Below are 18,730 nucleotides of genomic sequence, written 5' to 3' on the forward strand. Positions count from 1 at the left end.
TCCAGGGACCCAACTTCTACCCTGTTGCATCTGGCCTTCATTTGGGGTTGGAGAGAGGGAAGGGTGACAGACGGCCCATTGGGAATGCCTTCTCCCAGTTTAAGCAGGATTCAGGGGCCAGGTCCAGTCCTGGCCAGCCCATCCCCAGAGCACCTGTCCCCTGTGTGCTGGCCCTGGCAAGGTGCTATGCAGAGACACACTAGCAGGAAGCAGCAGTCTCTGCACTCAGCAGGGCTGACTGGTAGGCAGACTTGTGCCTGGTCATGGGGAGAAAGTATCAGGCAAAGTGAGCCTCTTCTGTCCACCCCTGCTGTCCTCACTGACCCAGGTCTTTAGCCCTCTGATTCTCTCATCACTTTTTTTGAACTGTTGGAACCAGGGATGGAACTCAGGACCTTGTGCTTGCGAGCCAGGTGGCAAAATCACTGAGCTAAATCCACGCCCCATCTCATCACTTTTTTAAATGTCTCTTCATGCCTACGACAGGTGACTCTTTGATGGTTCATAAGCCTTCAGTGGCTCTCATCATCCCCTCATCCATGCATTCAACACCACTGCATATCCACCATGTGCCAAGTACTCTGCCAGGAGATATGGTCGTAATGACAGGCCAGACAGACAAAGGTCATGAGCTAATGGGGAGGTGGCCCTTGCTCTCCAGATGAAGGCCAGATCTTCCACTAGTAGTCCCTCAGTAGGAGACACTTGGACCCCAAAGGGACCCCCTAGGCAAAGAGAGCAAATCAGTGTTATGAGAACAGATCCTTGTCAGTGCTCTTAACCTTAACCTCTAGTGATGTGATCACTGCTGGAAGGTAAAAAAGAGAAGGGTCTCAGGCTAGAGGAATGGAGTGACCAAAGGCCATGGGGCCAAAGGGCATGGAGTCTGCCTGGGGCAGAATGAATGGGCAGATTTGTATGGAGACTGAATGTGAAGACCAGGGCAGAAGACAGGGGCCAGTCATAGAAGTGAGTGTCACTGGCCTTTGGTCTTTATCTAAAGAGACTTCTATGCACAAAGTACAAGACCCAGAACTGGCAAAAAGGGGCAAAGAGTTAGCTAAGGTCACCAGAGTGATCAAGTCAGGTGAGTTAGGAGAGACTGGAGTCAAGAGGAACCCCCGGTGATGGGCTGGGATGTTGTCCTTGCATTGGGGATACAGGCATAGAAGGGAGGGAGGCAGAGCATGGGGAACAATGGCTTTGAATGAATGAGGTGGCTTGCAAGGGCAGGGAGAGAAGGTCCATCATCAGATTGACACCAGAGCACTGTAGAGCAGGAAGCTCTGGACTAGGAGAATGCCAGACCTGGAGCCCAGCGGCTCAGTAAGGAGCATGTTCCACAAACAGCTGTCCTAACACCAGGTCCCAAGGGCAGGAAAGCTCTGAGAGACAACACAGTGTCTCCCTGTCTGCCTCCAAGTGGGCTGCCTGACCCCCAGGCCAGGCAGGGAGAAGGCTGCCCCCACTCTTACCTTGGTCTAAGCATTGCTCCACATCTCCTTCTCAGCAGAAAAGTGAAATCACTGTCACGTCCTCTCCAGAACTCAAGGCAGCATCGCTTCTCACCTAGCCTCTGCCCCCCTTCTCCTTTCCTGCCCATATGAATGGGCAGCTAAATGCACACCAGTCAGAGCCCCTGGAGAGGACAACTGTCTGGAAGGGAAGGCCGCACCCACCAATCACAGAGTACCCTGTCTAACCCTTGTCAGGAGCCACACAGAAGTGCTTCACCACACACAACCAAATCAGTGCAAAACAAAACCACAGTGAGATACTATTTTCTCCCTATCAGATTGGCAATGACAAGCAAGTTTGATGATACCATTTTGTGAAGTAAAGATATGGGGAAATAAGACACCTCAATAATGAGAGAAGAAACTGGTCCAACCCCCTTATCAGTGTAATATGACATAGTACTTTGATCAGTATCTCCATTTCTAGGAATTTCTTCTAGGTGCACATGTTCATTAGGACATTTACTCCAGCAGCATTGCTTATACTGGAGCAAAAGACAGCAACCACACAGCCTATCAATAGGGCCCTGGTCAAAAGAATGGATAGTCCATCTATGTGATGGAAGAACACAGCTACTGAAAAGAATGAGGTGGCTCTGTTTGAGCTAAAATGGATCAAGTGCCAAAAATGTATCAAATGTTACAAAGGGAAAAGCCATGAGCTGCTCAGTGTGTGGAATACACTGCCATTCATATAAAAGGAAAGTCAAGATATATTGAATACAAGCACTGACCTCTAAACCCTTGAATAGCGCATCTCTGGAGGCATAAAGGATACCCTTCGGGTGGAGAGACCTAGATGTCATAGTCTACCTTTTTATACTACATACCCAAGGACAGTTTGACTATGTATGTGTATTACTTTAAGGAAATCAACAAGCAGACCTGTTTATGGACAGCATTTCTTCTGCCTACATTCATTTGTTAGATTCTTCCCACCCTATCCTAGACACTCCCTGACAACTGTACCTATGTGCTATTTTCCCTATATTCTCAGCACCCACCCCCCATCATGCCTGGCACATGAGCTATTTGGGAAGGGACTGGGTGGGGAGGGGCCAGCATTTCCATTCCATCAGTCTCTGCCTCTTTCTGGCAAGCCGGCAAGGCCAGAGCTTTCCCTCTAACCCCAGGTCTAAGTGAAAAGGTTGTGGGGCAGTGGGCCAGGCCCCAGCCCCAAGCTGTACTGCTGTTCAGTGAGACGCACACATCCATAAAGGCCAGCACTCCGCGTCTGGAAAGATGCTCCAGGACAGACATGGTGCCTGTGTGGTACCCACAGTGAATTGACTGTGGTCCTGAGAATGATCTCTGTTGACTAATTTCTCTACATAATTATACCCAGGAAGAGTCAACAGTAAGGGCAGACAAGGCTTCCCACAGGCTGGCCCTAAAGACTGTCAAGAAGGCTGAGAAGGCAGACCACAGTGTTACCCAGCTACTGAGAGCGGGGCCTGGTGGACCCCCTGGGGTCAGACTACCTCCATGTGCAAGGACTTCTGTGAGAATCCCCAGACCTCACAGGCTCAGCCATGTAGGGTGAGGAAGGGACCCTTTTCAGCCACACTGCAAGTGGCCCCTCTCTCCATCCAGTTCTTCTGTCTCGTTAATTGGGCTGGGTCTGGCCACTCCACCCAAATCTTCCTAACCACCCTCCAGAGGTAGCCACTGATTACACAATACTGCATTTATCAAGCCCCATGTCCCCATGCAAGTCACTGTGACCTGGCGGTGGGCCCAGGGGCTGACCCTTTCCATCTTTGCCAGCACCTGCCTGAACAAGCAGGCTTTTCTAGCAGCTCTGATCCCACCCCACCACCGGCCTGGGTCACCCAAGGCTGGTGCTGGCATTTCTGGTCCCTTAGCCTCCTTGCCTATAGAGTGGGGCCATGATTCCTCTCCCTCAGGGTTGCTGTGCAGATGCATGGGACCATGAACCCAGCACACTGAGCACACTCTGAGGACTCAGGAATGGGCAGCTGCAATCTGAATGATCATCATCAAAGTCCACAGGAAATCTATCCCATTCCATCTCTGGACCATTCCCCGAAGCACTCAGGTCTGGACAGGCAAGAGAAGGCTGGAAGGTCTGGCTGTAGTGCCCTGCAAAGACCAGTAGCAGTGCCACCATCTGCACCTTTGTTTGCTCTCTCATCTCCTCTCCCCTGCATGGGCCTTCCCATCTCCAGCCCCTGCTCCTGCAGTGGCAGCAAATCCTTGTCAGCAAACAGCACATTAATTGCTTCTTGGCCACATTTCAAATGATATCACAGAACTGGGCTGCTCAATTTGAGCGAATGGAAAGGAAGGAGGGGGCACCTGGCAATTCATGCAAGGGCCCAGGATGATGGGTAGCTCCAGTTACTAATTAATTGACTGCTCAGATGGAACAAATCTGAAACCCCAACAGGTCAGGTGAGTGAGTCCTGGGCTCCTCGCCAGCCCTTTTCATCAGAGAGCAGAGCTCTGGTACCCAACCACCTTCAGGAGGGGGAGCTCTGGAATCCTGCAGCTCACTGCCCAGAGGAGCCCAGAGAGATTGAGGGCCAGCCCCCACATCCTGACCATGAAAGCTCCAAGCCCAGGCATACAATCACTGTCACTCATCGGGCCAGCCTGAGCTCCCAGGATATGCCTGCCACTGGCTTGTGGCTCCCTGGAGGCAAAGACACAACAGGAGAGTTCACTGCTACACCCACTGTGCATCCACAATGCCCAGTCCCAGCACAGTACCCACACAGATCAAAACAGAAGGTACTCAATATATGTACATCAAATAAGAAAAGAATGAATGAAACAATGAGTGGCAAGCACGGTGCTAGGTTCTGAGGAAACAATACTAAACAAACCGAGTACCAGCCCTAGCATCATGGCTTTTACATCCTAGCATGAGGGTTGCTGATAGCCAAATGACCAGGCAATTGAAGTGGTATCACAACCATGGTAAATACCATGAAAAGGAAGCCCACAGGCAAGAGTGATAACACTGGGGCATATTCCCAACTGGGAGGCCAGGGACCCAGACACTAAGAGTTAGAGAAGCTTGCTACCACCCCGGTAGCCAGCCCCAGCCCAGCTGAACCCCCACCACCCCACACCATAGAAGACCACCAGCTCAGGGGCCTCACTGCCACCAGGTGGGGCAGGGTATGGCCTGGGGAGTGTGGGGGTGGGGAGTGTGAGTGTGTGTGGTAGCTGTGTTGGCTGGGAAAAATTGGGAGCCACAAGGATAAGGGACACATGGGCCCAGCAATGCCCAAACCATGAGGGATCTCAAATCACCAGGTACTGTTCATAGCCAGGTCCTGGTGGCTTTCTGAAAATCCCAGGCCGTCATTCCCAACAAGAATAGTTGTTTCCAACAGAACAAATTAGGAGAGGGTAGACCCGGGCCTGGGTTTAGCTCTCAGCTCTATCCTTCCTTCAAATGAGACTTGGAGAAAATCACTTATCTGTCCCTTTTCTATAAAATGGAAATAAAACAGTCAGCTGAGGGGCAGTGACAATATCATATAAACAAAAAAATTAAGACACACACAAACCTCTGAGGCTGTCCACTGATGACTCCCATCCCCCTGCCTTCCTTTCCTAATTATTATTGGAGTAGGGGATGGGAAACCATCCTAGGCCCCAATTTCTGCCCCACGCTACAGATCTTTCCACCTGTGCCACCTTTGACAACCCCAGCACAGGTGAGATTAGTTCCCATCTACTTCTTCCTCCCTCAACGAGGAATCATTTGCCCTGTATCGGGGCACTCAGAGCTGGAAACATCTGGAAAGCGGCAAATTATTTTGAAATGTTATTGTCTATACCAATATTAATGAGTGATGGTTCCAGAATTTCTACAAACGTGCTTACAGGTAGCCACCTGCTTAGGAGTGGGGCTAAGATGCTATAGAATCAGCCAACAAACATATCCATCAACAGATGCATAGATAAAGAAAATGGGATATATACACAAAATATTATTCAGCCATAAAAAAAATGCAGTTCTGGCATCCGTGGCAACATGGATAGAACTCGAAGACATTAAGTGAAACAAGCCAGACACAGAAAGACATATATTGCATGTTTTCACTCATTTGTGGAAGCTAAAAATTTTATCTCATAGAAGTGAGTAGGACTGCAGTCACTAGAGCAAGGGGCAGGGTGAGGAAAGATGTTATGAGTACTAAACTGCAGTTAGACAGAAAGAATAAGTGACAGTGCTCTAGAGCAAAATAGGATGAGTACAGTCTATAGGAATTTATGATAAATTTCAAAATAACTAGAGAAGTCCAGAGGCCCCCGACCCATAGAAACGATAAATGTTGGAGAAGATGGACATTTTAATTAACCTGGTTTAACCATTACACATTGTATATATGTATTGAATTATACTGCACCCCGTAAATATGTACAAATATTATGCCAAGTAAAAATAAAAATATGCCTGGAAAAGAGTACGGCTAGGAACCTGTCTGGAAGCTGGATTTGCACAGAGTAAATACTGTTTCGGCATGGATATAATTATTTGGGATATTTTTGGAGAATAATGACAGCAACAACCACCTCCACTAATTGTACCAAACACTGTGCCAAGGGCTTTACATATATGCCATTTTTAATTCTCTTATGGAGAATATAGATAATGAGGTATTATCTCCATTTTACAGATAAGTAAACTGAGATTTAGAGAGGTTAAGTAACTTGCTTGAGATCTTGCAGCTGGCTTAGGACAGAGCCAAAACTGGAACCCAGGTCCATCAGATGCCACCTCCATTGCTGCTATTAAATCCCCCCTCCTTTCTGCCCCACACTCTGCTCTGCTTCCAGTTGGGGACACCCGCCCCACCACCCGACCACCCAGGCCGCCAGCCTGCAGCTGGAGGGCTTCAAACTTCAAACTTCCCGCAAATGGATTTCTGAGCAGGACTTTTTTTTTTCTTGGCGGGAAGCTAAAAAGGCTGCTCCTCTTGGTAACTGCTGTCTCAAGCTTTTGAAAACATTGGAGAGGCTTAGACCAACTCAGGAGGCCCATAGGTGCCCACTGGGGTCAAAGCTCCTTGCTCAGGTCCTCCTCCAACTGGGGGAAGTGCAGAGGCTGCACCAAATTCCCCGCTGAGGAGTGTGCTCCCCTCCCAGCCACACCTGACATGTTCTCTTCTACAGAGGCAGGCCCAGCCCCAGGCTGCACCGCACAATGAGCCCCCACCTGCAAAGAATGTCTGTAAATCCTGAGGCTCTGTGCAGGGCAGCCAGATCTCAGGGAACGGCAGCAAATCCCAGGATAAAAGCAGAAGCCATCCTGTTGACAATTCATTCGTGTTTCTCCCCCAAATCCATCCACAACAGAACTGTTAAGCTCATGTTTCCTCTCCTGTTGCAAACAATTGTAAAAATGATTGGTATCTGCCCTCAGTGTAAAGCTCATCTGCTTCATCCCAGGCTCAGTCTTTCTGGAAGGGCTGCATATGTGAGAAACATGCATTCCCAAGTCGTGCAGATAATGGTTTCTCTTAAAAACCCTAATCATTCAGCTCAAAGAAGAGAAATGCAAAGGCTGGCCAGCATAACCAGGGGCTTTCTGAAAACCAGAGGCCTGCCACAGACTCTTGGTGGGGCACCTTTGGCCATGGTGGCTCAGGGTTGTGTCTACAGACTGAGTTGTCCCACAAGGTGTTATTCTGCTACCTCAGCTCTCATCATGAGTCCTGTAGCCTCCTGCATGGGTCTTCTCTCTTTGTCTGCAACTCTAAATCTCTTCTCCAGGTAGAAATGGCATCAGAGAATACAGAAAGGTATGAAGAAGAGAGCTCAGGTGGCATCTAGGATTGCTTGTTTCTGATCCTGGCTCTGACCTATTGGCTATGCCTTCAGAGAATAGCTTTCACATCTCTGGGCTTTCTTTTTTTTTTTTTTCAGCTGAACATTTGGAACAAATGACCTCTAAGTAACCAGCCAACTGACATCTCACAAAGGACACATGCAGATTTAAAGATATTTAAGCCAGATAGCACCGAAAAGCCCAAAGAGCTGCCAACAGCTAGCCCTTATCAGGCCCTGAGCTGGATCTGTGGTGTGGGGAAGTTGGGTTACAGCTAGATACACACACAGTTCAGACCACAGACAGGATTGTACAAGCTCATGCAGATGACCAAAAATGAACACATCTTTTTAGCCTGAAGGAACTCAGAATCAATGCACTGATGCATAGACTCTTTTTAAACATAAGTTGCTAACTATGATGAAAATGCTTTATATTCCCCCCCATATCCATCTCCCCTTCTTCCAGCAACAGCTCTAATTTTGTTGGGGATCCATCTTTCCCACATTCTCCATGTAGAGTGGGTGCTAGTTCCAAATTTAAGCCAATCAGTAAATGGCATTTCCTGGGCCAAGTAATTATGTCAGAGGAGAACACGTGACCAAAGCCAGTGCAATCAGAGTGACCCAAAGAATCTCTGCTAAGAATCCTAGGATGAGGATTCTCAACCAACCCCAACCCCACTGGACTGAATATGAGATGTAGGGATAAAACTGCTGCAGCCATCTTTTAACCACATGGGAACTAAGCACAAAATAATTCTGCTTAGGGCCAGGGATTTAGCTCAGTGGTTTCGCTGCCTGCTGCGCAAGTGCAAAGACCTGAGTTCGATCCCTGGTACCAAAAATAAATAAATAAATAATTCTCTGCTTAAAGGACCCAAGGTAAGGGGACAAAGTCTGGGTTCTGAATCAAGCCACACCTGGTATACCCACAGACTATTCAGATAAAGAGCCTTAAGGAAACATTACATCTGATTCTTCACTCCTAACCCTCTTTTTGAAGAATTCCTTTGCCAATGAGAGGTTACATCAGAACTGGAAGCACAACCAGCCAATTCTCAGGATTCACCTAATCATCTACTAATTTAACAAACATTTACTGTGTATCAAGTTTGTGCCATCAGTGGTTTTCAAGACAGTTCCTGGCCTCAAGAACTCTCAAATGGGCAAGACAAACTCATAGACTGGCAGTTTTATAATACGATGATAACTATAATAGAGGAAGCAGTAGGGGCTGTGGACTCATAGCTCTAACCCAGTGAGGAGGGGGATCAAAGAAGTCTTCCCATGGGGCATCAAAAGCACAGTACCCTCTTACATTGAGATACAACATATCCTTCACACATTCATCTTGACAGTCCTTAAAGCAACCCTGTGGCAGAGGCCAGCCAGAGATCACCATTCCCACTCTGTAGAGAAAGAGGTAGAGACCAAGAGCTCAGGACCATGCAGCCACTGGGGCTAAGCAGGGAGTGAGGAGAACCAAAGCTCACGTTACCCCGATCCATCTTGTCACAAGGCCTTTCAGAAACAATGATTTACCAAGAGCCCAAAGGTAGCATCAAAAGGACCAAGACCAGTCACCTGAGCCCAGATGTCTAGAATAACTCAGGAAGGTGTGGTATGGAATCAGAGGCTGGGCACTCACCCATTGGCCAGGGACAGGGTCCCAGGTACCCACTGCCACAATAGCAACCCTCCTGGATGTATTGTAGGCCCAGGCCAATCTCCCAGTGTAGCTTCACCATCTCTGGGGTCACTGGCAGGAAAAGTCCCAAATGTTTCATACCCAAACCCCAGCAGAACTTTGACCAGTGGTGCAGAGGGGAAGGAAAGTGTGAAAAACAGCCAGCACACAGCTGGCACAGAGCAAGGGCGCCCAGGAGGCAGATGGAATGATGGGATCCTCTCTTGCTTTGGTGTACCCTCACATGACAAAGAACAAGAGAAAATAAAAGCAATTCAAAAAGATTAAGAGCACAGACTCAGGGAGTCCTGCATATGAATGCACTTACTAAACTGTGGCATGTGCTCTTAAATAATACTAATGGCAGCAAATGAGAATAGCCCCTAAGGATTGCTGAAACTCATTTCTGTATCTGTAAAACAGAGATAATACCTGCCTCCTAGAGTGCACGGGGAGTTCAGAGAGATGTAGATATTGAATTATCAGTAGTAGTAGTTATATAAATAGCAGTATCTTTTGATGATTCCTACTATTCCCACACAGAGATGGCCACTCCATGCCCATTCCCAAACATAGCTACAGAATAAAACTGGGGCACACTGACTGAAGATGTTAAAGAGTCTGGGGTCTACAATGATGCCTTTACACAAGAACAAAACATGAGGGCAATAGGTGTAATTTCACAAGAGCAACCATGGAATTCATACAGCTCCACAGCCTGTGACTGGAAAACTGTGGCCTCACTCCTTGCCCTAATGGTCTGCATGCAGCCAAGTGAGGGCCACTCCCACCAGGGGTCAGAGGCTAGAGCTCAAAACCCTAATTTTCTCTGCCTATGAGGGAGCTCCAGGCTGCTTGAAAGGGGCCTCCCAGCCCTCTCAGGACACTGAGCCTTATGCTCCCCACCCCAACCATAGGACAATGTGGCATAAGGGTCCCCTCAAGTGTTCCCAACCCTGTAGCCCTACATTTCATCAGGCCAATGGGTTAGTCCCAGACTTGGTTTCCCACATGAGGCCTTCAGAAGCCTCTTCTTTCTCTTTTGAGTCTCAAAAGCAGGCCCGGCTGCCCTTGGTGTCAACCTCACAGAGGGCTCCTCCTGAGGGTGGTCATAGCTAGGTGACTCCAGTGGCCAGGGAAGAGAGAATTCAGGTCAGCCTGGTTCCAACCAGACACAAAGAGCTCAGTTAATGGGCCCCAGAGTGGGCCCTACAGACAATAACTGCAACTCACATATCACAGGTCATGGGCCCTGAAGAGCAGGCTAGAGCCTCCATGGCCCAGTAGAGCTTAGCAGGGGATTGGGCCCCTCTCTCTCCTCACACTTTCCCAAGAATAAGCAGGTACAGACTGCCTCCTGAAATACCACCACCACCCTTCTGAGCCCACCTCTAGTCTCTCTCTGTGAGGCAATCTGAGCAACCTGGGTGGAAACTCCCCACCTCACATCTCATGAAAAGGCCTGTTCCCTTGCAAGGGTGGTCCTGTTGGGTCTGTTTACCATCTTCTCATACTGAGCACCAAATGATGACATAGGGCCACATCCTTCAGGAGCAGTACTGTGGTTTGCAGCAGCACCAACCATCCCAACAGCATCACAGTATCTCCCACGAAGGCCTCCTGACAATCACTATGCCAGGTGAGTCTCATTTTTAGCAATTCTACGAGGAAAGCATTATATTTTCCATTGCACAGATGGATACGTGGAGGAATCAATCAAGATATCCTTCCCCCAAGTATACAAATACCAAGTGCAGCACTGACATATTAATCCAGGATTGTCTGTGCAGGAAGAACCTTGACTTTGGGAGTGCCTATCTGCTCTATTATTTGTTCAACATTTTTCTTTAGATACCTTTAATGATTGTAATAAATTAATTCCAATAGAGTACTTATTACATCCCAAGAACTTTCTAGATGCTTCCTGTGCATTGACTCACTAAATTCTCACAAGAACCTAGCAGGTAGCATCTATTATCCCCAAATTATACAGGGAGCAGCAAGCACAGGGTCTCACATTCCAGGGGTAGCAGATCCAGGAGACTCTGCTGCCACCTGAAGACCCAGGGTCTCATTCTTGGTTCTGGTACCTAAGAAAACACAGGTCTCTAATATACATCAAACACGCCATGACTATTGACTTCAAATAAAGTCCCTCAGGGGGTTTCATGCAGTCACTGTGTGTGCTACTGGCCCCACACAGACCATGCTCTGGGGAAACCTGGCCTAGGGGAAGAGAGGCCAAAATAAAAGAAGGGGCCCTGAGAGGACTGGAGCCATCACAGCTCCCTGTCACCCTACACTGGGTGGATGACTACCTGAGGCTGGGGGATTCAGGGCAGTCTGGAAGAGAGAAAGTAGTGGAGAAGCAAAGACAATGGGGCTTGGCCCACAACTCTGAGGAATGAGGAATCGAGGCGTTACACCTCCACATAGGGGCATGTTCTCCCCGATGCCAGGCCTTGAGGGAGGTTTTCCATGCAGAAGCCAAGTATAGGAAAGGGAGAGGACAGAGGCCACAGGGTCAGGCCTCACCCTGCCTCTCTCAAAGGAGGTTCTGCCACCACATGCCTCCTCTCCTGCCACTTTCCCCTTCCCTCTAGCTGTTGCCATGGTAAATCAAAAACTGTTTTTCTTTTTCTCAAAGGTCAGCTAAAATGAACCACCCATCCTTTGTTCAAGTATTTTTCAAACCTTAAGGACCAGTCACCATGTCCCCCAAGAAAACTCCTCTACTTCCTCAGCTGAGACATGGATGTCTCCTCACAAATGAGAGCCCCACCCACACACATCCTTCACCAGCACTAACATGGCAACATCAATGGATTCATTTCATGAAATCAAGAAATGGGAGACTTGGCCCGGGGATTTAGCTCAGTGGTTTCGCTGCCTGCTGCGCAAGCACAAGGATCCAAGTTCAATCCCTAGTACCAAAAAAAAAAAAAAAAAAGAAAGCAATGGGAGACTTTGCTAGAGGTCTCTGCTTTTCCTTCCTCCTTCAGTTTTCTGGCTCAGAAGTCACACCAGGTAGCCTCTCAAGTCATTTCTTGGATAGCAGATCACTCCCAGATGATATGTATTCCCAAGCTATCCCTAGAGAAGACTAAAAGCCTGCTGCAAAGTAGAATATACTTAAGTGGAGGGGTGGGGGCTTTCTGGGGCAGAAGACATTTTATATAAAGCTCTATGTTGCTTCTTAACCAGTGTCCCCGTGTGTCACATTTTTCCTGGGATTCAACAACCACTTGGCCCAGCATTTAACACAGCAGTTCTCAAACTTGGTTTTCCCCAACAAATCTTTGAAGTAGCCATGGACTCTAGACTGAACGCTCCCCAACCACTCATCTAGTGGAAGAATCAATGTGCTTTGGCCATATGTGCCCAAGCCACACCCTTTCTAAAGATTCACAGCTTTGTTGATGATGCCTCAAATTAGGAAATGCTCAAAACTGGCATCTCATTTCAACTTCAGCAGCACTGCATCTTCCCCTTCACATGCCTCTGCAGCTTCTCTCCCCTCCTCCCTGCTCCACCTTACTTTGTCTCCTCCTCACTGGGTAACCACATATCAAGTGACAACCACAGCATGGACAAAGGACTTCTAACCAGCTGCTTCTCAGGTGCAAGTCAGCCAAAATGTTGCCTACTTATAAGACAGGAATCAACAACATAGGTTAGGCCTGGGTTGCATGTTTGATCCCTACCTGTGGGAGCAGAATCAGCAAGCTGGGCAGCAGCAGGGTGAGGTATCAACTTCCTGGTGAAGAACCTGAATAAACCAGGAGGAAGTCACTGTCAACATAAGAATAACTTCAGTTCAGTCACTTTACCTTAGGACGAGGGTCTCAGCATCTATGGGGAAGGAATTGATGCCACATTTTTCCCTGTGCCCCAGACTCAGCCCAAAAGGAGGTCTGCTCAGCTGAATTTGGACAGTGAAAAGTCACATTCTGATCAGCTCTCCTCTCTCAACACCAAATGCCATCCTGCACATCCCTGGGCACTGAAGGAAAACACCCAGGGCAGATCCTTTGGCCAAACCCCAAGTCTCCAGGGAAAAGTTTGCAGAAGTGGGTTCAGTACTTAGCATCCAGGTCTTTACTAAAGTGACTAAAGGTCCATGCTCTGAAGCTGGACTGCCTGAGGTCTGAACCAGCCCCACCACCCTGCCTGTGTGACCCTGAACAAAATACAATTACCCACACTTGCAACATGTAGGCGATAATTTTGACTTCATAGTCTGATTGCGAGGGCTAAACAAATTAATATTGTAAAATACCTGGAACAATTTCTGTTACGTTCATAGGCAATGTTATTATTTCCACTAGGCCTCAGAGCACAACCCCTAATACAAACAACTTCTAAATTATCAGTGTCAAATCCTAACTTCTGCCCCAGAGACACACAGGCTGGAGAATGACAGAAGGAACTGTGAGTGTTCACATGTCTGTTCATTTAAAAACACAGTTGACCTAAATTTGCTTCCCTCTCTGCCCTGCACACCATTACCCTCTCCCTCTCACCCTCATTCCAGCGCTTCACACAGTTCTAGGCACACATCAGATGTCCTGATGTTTGCTAAATTGATCCAATGAGATAGCAGGTCCTTCCCTGCCTCATCCCCAAAGCTATGAACTTCCTCTGAGTGTTACTTTATTTCTGTTCCCTGGAAAGTGGTGCACCAGTGTTTGTAATGTTCCCCTATCTCAGGAAGCCCTTAAAAATACTAAGCATAACCATTGACGAAATAAAATTTTAGGAACCAAGATAATGATCATGACCAAAGCGATGGGACAAACACAAGTTGTCCTTTCTTCACTTGGAGAAGTCACAAAGACATTCTCCTTGAAGGAGAAACATATTTAGGAAGTGCATCTGAAGCCCCAGGACCCAACTTGCAGCATCACACACGCCCTCTGTAAGCCTATCACCTGCCAAATCATGCCAGAGGCATGGGGCTGTGGGCTGGGTATGCAGGTGCCATCCCGGAACTGCTTCCCCAACCAGAGACACACAGGTTGGAGAATGCCAGAAGGAACTACGAGTGCCCACATGTCTTTACCCTGCAGTAGTAACAGAGCCTGTCAGTGTCAAGGCCCCACATTTGTACAGGCAGGCACCTGAGTGTTTACATAAAGCTTGCAAGCCCTCCTTGCCTTATGCAAGATGCAACACCAGCCCAGTTTCCACTGTATAAAAATTCTTAGGGCTAGACCACAGGGACACAACCTCTCTCCCCTAACAAGGATGCCCCAAGGAGTTGCACAGCCTCTGGTTTGGGGGAGCCTCTGGTAAAGCAGCTGGAAGACCACTGCCCTTAACAAGGGGTCTCTTCCCTTTCCCAAGTGGCTTTACAAGGGCTTCTGCCACTGATGAGCATTCGAGTGCCAGCAAATACGTGTGGAGAGAAAAAGAAGCTGCACTGGACTCCCCCAGAGCCACAGACTAACTTTTAGACCAGTATGAGCCTAGCATGTCAGGAAAGTAAAAGTGTGGGCTCAGGCTCTAAGAAGCATCCTTAATGATACGAACTTGACCTTAGCCCTGCTGAACTCTCAGACCACATGATACCTTCTGCAAAGTGCCATTTAAGTATGTTAAAGTGAGAAATTACAACTAGTAGAACTCAAGTCTTTACCATTTTATTCAAAAATGTTTACTTCATGTTTCCCTATTAAATATAAGCAACTTCCCCCTTGTATATATTTGCACCACATTCACACAATGTGTTCCCCATCAACATTTGAATTATGGGCACAGGCCCTGAAATGTTAGTTTTGTGCTAAGATAAATATTGGAATAATATTCACTCTGCTTTTTTTTTTGAAGTCGCCAACATCACAGTTTGTGATTGAAGAGCTAAGGCACCATTTGCTTTTGTAAATAACAAGAGGATAACCAAGCAATCCTCTTGGGGGAAACACCAAAATGGTCTCCTGAAACACTTTTGCCGCTTTGTCGTTGCTTTATCTGTAAACAGGACACCAGGCATAGCTTCTCTATAGGCAGTGAGCAAATACCCTAAATGTCCAAGCCTAGCCAGACAAGTATGATGTTGTCCACTGTGTGTCCAGCAACTGCCACTAGTAGCCCCAATATGGTATAACTGAAGCCCCAGCACTATCACCAAACCCAGCACAGGTTTCCTGGTGATTGCATAAAGATCTAGAATAAAAATGGAAGGCAAAAAAAGAAAGGAATAAAGGGTTTACTAGTAACCTGGGAATAAATCCCCTCTTCCTTTCCATTTGGAGAACTTTGGCTGTAAAAGTCTTGGTCTTCCCCTTCACACACCTGCATGCATCCCTCACAGGTGGCTTCCCCAAAACCTGCCTCATAGGGCAGGCTGACAGAAGCAAGAACCACTGGGGAACATCTCAGAAACAACACATTCTATCCTGCCACGCAGGATCCCTATGATGGCTATGATCCAGGGTGCTATGGGCCGAGCCTGAAGATGGTCCTTCACCTCCTCCCTACTCCCTTTCTCCTCCATAGATTAGAGCATCAACACAGAGTACAATCCAGGGCTCTCAGTCAGCAGCCCATCCCTGCTATGGTCATTCTGATCACCTGGTCTTTTGGAAAAACTACAAATGCTGCCACTGTTCAGTCAGGCAGCTTCCCCCTTGCAGGTGGATGGTTCAAACAGGCAGTGCTTGGCTAAATCCTCACTCCTGGATTAACTGTCTCTGCAGTCACAAACCAAGTCTGTGAGGGAATTAGAGCAGGAGGATCCCCAGTTTACTTATGTGGAAAGTGAGGCTCAGAGGGCCTTATCCATGATTGGGTGGCTGGTGACAGAAGCCTCCTCATGAATCCCTCCAGAGTCTGGGTCTCTAAATTGCAACACTGGAGCCATCCCTCTGTGCTCTGGGAAGTCTGAAAAACTGGATCCAGAACCTGTCATGGCAGCATATCATATAGTTTCTCAGGAACTCAGTCTCCTCAACTGTAAAATAAGGGGGTTATCCTAATTACCAGTATGACTGCTACTACATTTAAACTGTTAGCATTTTGAGGTTCCTTCTAGCTTAGCTTTGGGTCCTACCCTGATCATCCTTTTAAAATACAAAGTCCACTGTTCAACTGAAAGCTACATGCCACAGCCAGGGAGACCTGCTGCCCTGGCCCCCTTCCGCTCACAGCCCCTCAGAGTGCCAGCCTGATGGCCTGTGCTCCCTAAAATTCAACCAAAAAGATGCTGCAGTATGTGAGGCTGGTGGCTCCTCTCCACACAGCTGAGCATAGTACTTACTTCCCTGAAGGAAAAATGTGACGCCATTGGATCTGACTTGCAGAGTATTGGGTTATGATAATTTGAGCTCCATTCAATTATTCCCATTAAATGCACAAGCAGAGTAGCTGATGGGCTGGATTCCCGTTAAGGAAAATAAGTGGATTTCTATTTCAAACTGGAAGTCACCTCTAACCAACAAATCCAAACGAATGAAGTAACTTTAGACCTTTTTCTCTTTGGCCCACGATTTGCTCAGAGGAGAAGTATGCCTGGTTCACCAGAATGCTGAGCCCTTTCTGGTGATCTGCTCAGCTTAAATTCAACTAATTAAATTAAGTCACCACGAACTCACTCCTAACTGGGCAAGAGGGGGCCCATAAATTATGCTGCCCTGAGCTCCCCACAAATTGTCTCTCCCCAAAGAGACCTTTGCCATTTGAGAAAATGCATCCAAAGGCAGCACAAGGCAGCAAGGGCCTGGTAATTGGTCCTCCCTCAGCCCACCAGTGGAGAGATAATGAGCAGCCAAAGCTTGGGGAAGCTCAGCAAAGAGGATAGAAAGAGCTTGGGCTCCAGAACTCAGGCCAATGGCCTGCTGGCCTTGCCTCTGTGAACACATCATGCCACAGTAGCTGCAGGGCAAAGGGGGAATTAGAGCCTTCTGGGTGTGGCCTCATTGCTCCATCTTGAACATACTTCTCATGGCCCACAAGCCACAAAAGTAGGTGGCAACCCAGACAAGGGCAGCCAACAGGTCTTGTAGATGCTTCTCTATACCTACCTTGCTCCACAGGACTGTACAGTGCACAGACTCAGGGGTGCCACGTGTGAATAATGGTCCTGCAGCTGTGCAACAGGAGGGCCCTGCACTCTGAGCCCCAAATCGGTGGCTCCAACATTGCTCAACAACTCTCACAACTTTCTGCAAAACTAACCAGGCAGGACTTCCTGGAGAAAGAAGAGAAACAGGAATGACCCTTGGAAATTCCATAGTTAGCTAGAGGGACCTACTTTGCTCAGCTCTCGACAGACAGTCCTTCCAAAGTACCCAAGGGAACAGAGCAGGAGGGGATGCTCCAGATAATGTCTCTGCCTCTCTGTATTCCCAGCAGAAGTTACTATTTTTCTGCCAAAGCAAAGGAAAAAACTCTCCATCATTTTAGCAATGGGAGCGGCCCCCATTATGTGCAGGGAAATCCCCCGGGTGTGTCAGGGGGAAGATCAGCAAGAACCATGCAGCCGGGAAAGTAAAAATGCAGGCAAGTCTGGGATGGGAAGTTTGCAGAGAGCTAATCCCCCTGCACCAAGGGACTGATTTTAACAAGGCAGGCTGTTTGCGAGGCAGTGCGGGTTGACTCACATGTGCTGTTGTGGCAGGCTCTTCAGCTTTGTTCTGCATTCAGAATTTTCTCATTTCAGGCTTTGTTACCCAAAAATGGCTGCACTGCAAAAACCAGCTCCATTTTAGACAACTCCTCAACTTAAGGGACATTTTCTAAATGTCATTTCTCTGTAGCATGCTGCCACTCAAAACAGCAAGGTGGAGAGGGTGGTTTCAGGTTCACTCCCCATCCACATCTGCTTCTGCTCCCTGCTGAGCTGGAAAGCACCCTAGGGAGAAGCTGAGTGCCTGGGATGAGGAACAACCTGGGTAATTGGGCTCTATAGGTAGGAAAACCCAAAGGCCACAGAGAAGCCAGGGCAGGTCCTTCCCCACGATGCTCTCCAGCACTGCTCTCCCAGGATTTGGACAATAGCTATAATAGCAGATATTATTGAGCACCATGTACCAGGCATTGTGCCAGGCACTTTACATGCATCATTTCACTTAATCCTCACAGCAACCCTGTGAGGTGGGCACCATTATCCCCTCTTACAGACAAAGAAACTGAGGCTTAGAGAAGCTCAGGCAGTTGGCCAGGGGCCCACAGCTGACCACTGATGGAGCTGGGTTTCCAGCATAGCACTGACTCCCAAACACTGTTCCTAAGCTCACCCACCTCTCAAGCATACTTCTGTTCCACCCTGTGACCAGGCTTTAGGAGATGATGGGTACAGGATGCTGGCCTAGGAAAAGCTGGTGAAGTCAGAGAAAGAAACTCAGGCTGCTGTCTCTCTACTTTCCTGGTGAGCCAGTCCCAGCATGTCACAGCAGGGCCAATCTCCATGTGCTTCTGGTCCTAAGCTGGGGAACAGTGTGAGACCCTCCGTGGAGCCTGAGGGGTAGAATCTGGCTCATTGCTAGAGTAGCCAGGCCATTAGAAAGCTGTTCCATCAGAACCTCCCCCACCATATCAATCAGAACACTGGAAGCAGCCGGCTGGGCCACTTTCTGAGTCACAAAGGGGTGTGGGTGACTCAAGGAAGCCAAGCTGAAAATTGACCTTTTCCTGAGGTCACTGCCAACACAGCCCTGCTCACGTGGCAGGCATGGGCCACTGGCTAAACCCACATAAAGGGGACCAGGCAACTGGG

At 48.1% G+C, this 18,730-nt stretch overlaps 1 long non-coding RNA gene across 3 annotated transcripts in view; it reads right to left on the minus strand.

Moving 5' to 3' along the window:
- LOC110344461 (uncharacterized) overlaps window positions 1–18,730 on the minus strand; it is a 255,570-nt gene that overhangs the window by 229,772 nt on the left and 7,068 nt on the right. For 2 of the 3 annotated variants that reach the window (XR_015444745.1, XR_015444746.1), the window contains exon 2: window positions 12,720–12,784. This is a non-coding gene — a long non-coding RNA (uncharacterized LOC110344461). Of the gene's footprint in view, window positions 1–12,719; window positions 12,785–17,036; window positions 17,199–18,730 lie in introns of those variants that run through there. The other variant, XR_015444747.1, reaches the window with a different exon arrangement.

This window comes from Heterocephalus glaber, unplaced genomic scaffold, assembly GCF_053883595.1.
Source record: "Heterocephalus glaber isolate CG9 unplaced genomic scaffold, H.glaber_assembly_v1.0 deba00001606, whole genome shotgun sequence".
Classification (NCBI taxonomy): domain Eukaryota; kingdom Metazoa; phylum Chordata; class Mammalia; order Rodentia; family Bathyergidae; genus Heterocephalus; species Heterocephalus glaber.